The sequence below is a fragment of the Bison bison genome, unplaced genomic scaffold (assembly GCF_000754665.1).
Source record: "Bison bison bison isolate TAMUID 2011002044 unplaced genomic scaffold, Bison_UMD1.0 scf7180017864213, whole genome shotgun sequence".
Lineage (NCBI taxonomy): Eukaryota > Metazoa > Chordata > Mammalia > Artiodactyla > Bovidae > Bison > Bison bison.
The window spans coordinates 6,120,463-6,124,520 of NW_011494785.1; positions in this window are offsets into that span (position 1 = coordinate 6,120,463).

A 4,058-nucleotide genomic window follows, 5' to 3' on the forward strand; every position below is an offset into this window, starting at 1 on the left:
CAGAGTAGGACACGACTGAAGCGACTTAGCAGCAGCATAGAGACAAAAAGAAATTAGCAGTTGCCGAGTTGAAGGAAGGGGCATGTAGAGAATGGCTGCCAGTGGGGATGGAGTTTCTTTGGGGAGTGATAAAAAATATTCTGGAATTAGACAGTGGTGATGATTGCACAATTTTGTAAATATACTTTAAAAAACACCCACTGAGTTGTACACGTTTTCACTTGCCACGCTACATGGCTCATGGGATTCTAGTTCTCCAACCAGGGACTTGAATCCAAGCCCTCAGCAGGTACAGTGCAGGATCCCAACCACAGGACCAACAGGGAATGCCTTGTACAACTTTTTTTTTTGGCCACACTAGGTCTTTGTTGCAACATGTGGGCTCTTCATTGCATGTGGGATCTTAATTCCCTGACCAGGGATTGAACCCATGTCCCTTGCAACAGAAGGCAGATTTGTAACCACTGGACCACCAGGGAAGTCCCACCCTATTTTAAATGAATGAATTTTTTGGTATGTAAATTATATCTCAATTTTTTATTTTTTATTAACATCATTATTTGAAATTAAATACAATCTAAATAAACCGAGAGCTATCTCATTTTCATGGACTAGAAGCCTCAATATTATAAACATTTCAATTCTTCTCAAATTAACTGCCAGATTTAACACAAGCCCAATTCAAAAATCCCAGAAGTTTTTCCCCTGAAGTTAACAAATTGATTCTAAAATGTGTATGGCGATGCAAAGGAAAAGCCACTGATACAAAAAGAAAGAATAAAGAACAAAACCACAGAACTTACTGTACCAGACATCAAGAACTATTGTAGGAACAGGAAGTTGAACAGTGTGGCCTTGGTACGAGAGCAGACAAACAGGCTGAGGGACGATCTTTTCAGGAAATGGCGCTGGGTCAGCTGGATAGAATACTGTGGGGAAATGCATCTGGACCCCTCTAATGGCTTCCTGTGGCTGCTGTAGAAATTACCTGAAACTTGTGGCTTAAACCCACAGAACTTTATACCTTCAGTCCTGGAGGTCCGACATTCAGAATCAGTATCACTGGGCCAAAATCAAGGTGTTAGCAGAGCCAACACCTTGGGGGCCGTCAGAGGGAATCTGTTTTTTGCCTTTTTCCACCTCTGGAGCTGCCGGCACTGCCTGGTATGTGGCTACATCAATCCAGTCACAAGGCAAGCAACTTCCAATCTATCTGTGTCTGCTCCATCTTCATAGGGGCTTCCATGTGTGTGTGTGTGAAATCTCCCTCTGCTTTCCTCCTACAAGAATGCATGTGGTTGTATTTGGGACCCAGCTAGATAATCCAGGATAATCTTTCTTGCTCAAGCTAACCCTAACCCTAACTTAATCACTCTGTAGACACTTTGACGTAGAAGGTAACAGTTCCAGGAGTTAGGAGGTGCGTGTCGTTGGGAGACCATGTTTCAGCCTAACGTAACCCCTACCTCACACCATCCACCGCTGCCGCTAAGTCGCTTCAGTCGTGTCCGACTCTGTGCGACCCCGTAGAGTGCGGCAGCCCACCAGGCTCCCCCATCCCTGGGATTCTCCAGGCAAGAATACTGGAGTGTGTTGCCATTTCCTTCTCCAAAGCATGAAAGTGGAAAGTGAAAGTGAAGTCGTTCAGTCGTGTTCGACTCTTAGCGACCCCATGGACTGCAGCCCACCAGGCCCCTCCGTCCATGGGATTTTCCAGGCAAGAGTACTGGAGTGGGGTGCCATTGCCTTCTCCAACCATAAACGGAAGTAAATTCCAGACCTAAATGTGAAAGAGTAAAACAATAAAGACTTAGAAGAAAGCATTAAGAGAACATCTTCATGACTTTGAAACAGGCAGGCTCTTCTTAAACAATAAACAGAGGAGCTAATAATTTTTTAATGGACTATATCAGAATTAAGAACTCTTCTTTAACAAAAAATACATTTTGAAGAGTTAAAAGATGACCCAAAAAGTGGAAGAGGATATTTCTAATGAAAATATACAGCAAAAAACTTATGCTTGAAATATACATAGAATTCCTACAAATCAATACAAAAACACCCAACATGAAAAGACATCCTAATAGCAAAATAAATCAGCTATACTGCTACTGCTAAGTCGCTTCAGTCGTGTCTGACTCTGTGCGACCGCAGAGACGGCAGCCCACCAGACTTCCCCGTCCCTAAGATTCTCCAGGCAAGAACACTGGAGTGGGTTGCCATTTCCTTTTCCAATGAATGAAAGTGAAAAGTGAAAGTGAAGTCGCTCAGTCGTGTCCGACTCTAGTGACCTCATGGACTGCAGCCTACCAAGCTTCTCCGTCCATGGGATTAAATCAACTATACTCCAACAAAAATTTTTAAAAAGAAAAATAGGCAAAAGACTTGAACAGATCAAAGAGGATACCCAATTGGCCAATAAATACATGAAAAGGTGTTCTACTTTATTAGTAATCAGGGAAATGCAAATTAAAAGCACAATGCCATAGCACTATACACCCACCAGAATGGCTAAAATGAAAAAGGCAGAAATATCAAGGGTGAGAGAAGATATGGAGTAATCAGAACTGGTGGGAACTTCAACTGTTACCATCACTTTGGAAAACCTTTTGGCAGCTTCTGCTAAAACAGAAGGTGTGTGGGTGCATGCTTCAGTCGCTGTCGTGTCCAACTCTTTGCTGTCCCATGAACTGTAGCCCACCAGGCTCCTCTGTTCATGGGGGTTTTTTCCAAGCAAGAATACTGGAGTGGGTTGCCATTTCCTCCTCCAGGGGATTTTCCTGACCCAGGGATAGAACTCGGGTTCAAGTCTCTTGGGTCTCCTGCATCTGCAGGTGGATTCTTTTACCACTGAGCCACCTGGGAAGCCGAAACAGAACATATGTAGACCACTGACCTAGAAATTCTGCCTCTAGGTATAGATCCAACACGTTCACCAAAAAGACACAGACTACGCTAGAATATTCAGAGCACACGACGTGTGATGGGCAAAACCTGGAGACTATCCAAATGTCCGTCGACAGGAGAACAGACGAAATAAAGCGTGGTGTAGTCACACAGTGCAACATTACACAGTCGTGAGGATAAATAATGTGCAACACAGGCAACAACATGACTGGCTCCCACAAACAGAAGGTTGAGTGAAAGGAGCCGCCGACAAAAGAGACATGATGCCATTTACACGGGGAATAAAGACATCAAAATCTCAGAGGTCAGAACAGTTAGTTGCGGGGAGTCGGAAGAGGGCACCGAGGAGACTCATGGGGAGCTGGTTGTGTTGTGTGTGTGTGTGTTCATGTATTTATCTTGGCACTGGCTGCCTGTTGTGTTCACCCTGTATACACTTATGACATAGATGCGGCTATCTGGTGGTTCAGATGGTAAAGAATCTGCCTGCAATGCGGGAGATCCTGGTTCCACCCCTGGGTCCGGAAGATCTCCTGGAGAAGGGAATGGATACCCACTTCAGTGTTCTTACCTGGTGAATTCCATGCATAACGGAGCCTGGCAGGCTACAGTCCATGGGGTGGCGAAGAGTTGGACACGAGTGAATGACTCACTCACACACACACACACAATCCTGTGGATCAAATGTGAAAGTGTCATTAAGTGACAAAAGAAATGCAGAATGTTGATTGCTTGCCACTGTTTTTTTTTTAAATGGGAGTGTGTGAATATACATGCAAGGGCGTGCACATGCGTATGTAGACATACATATATGTATATATGCGTATGCAGGGGTCATTCCTGGAAGCATGTGAAAGAAACTGCTGCCAGCTTATTGCCTTTCAGAGGGGAACTGGAAGCCTGCATTAAGTTTTTAATACAGTAAGTATATTTTTTAAACTATTAAATAGTTCACACATGTGAAAATGTTTAGAGAAAAACAATAAACACCTAATTGTTTTGCTTTGTTTTTTAAGACCAATGTTTGGAAAGCATGAAGCAGCAGCGAGGCCCACAGACTATCTCAGCAAAAGGCTGAGTTCTGGGTTCTTTGGGTTTCTCTGCAAGGGGCTGCCTGGGGGGCTCAAGTGCATCCTCGCCCCTCTTACATT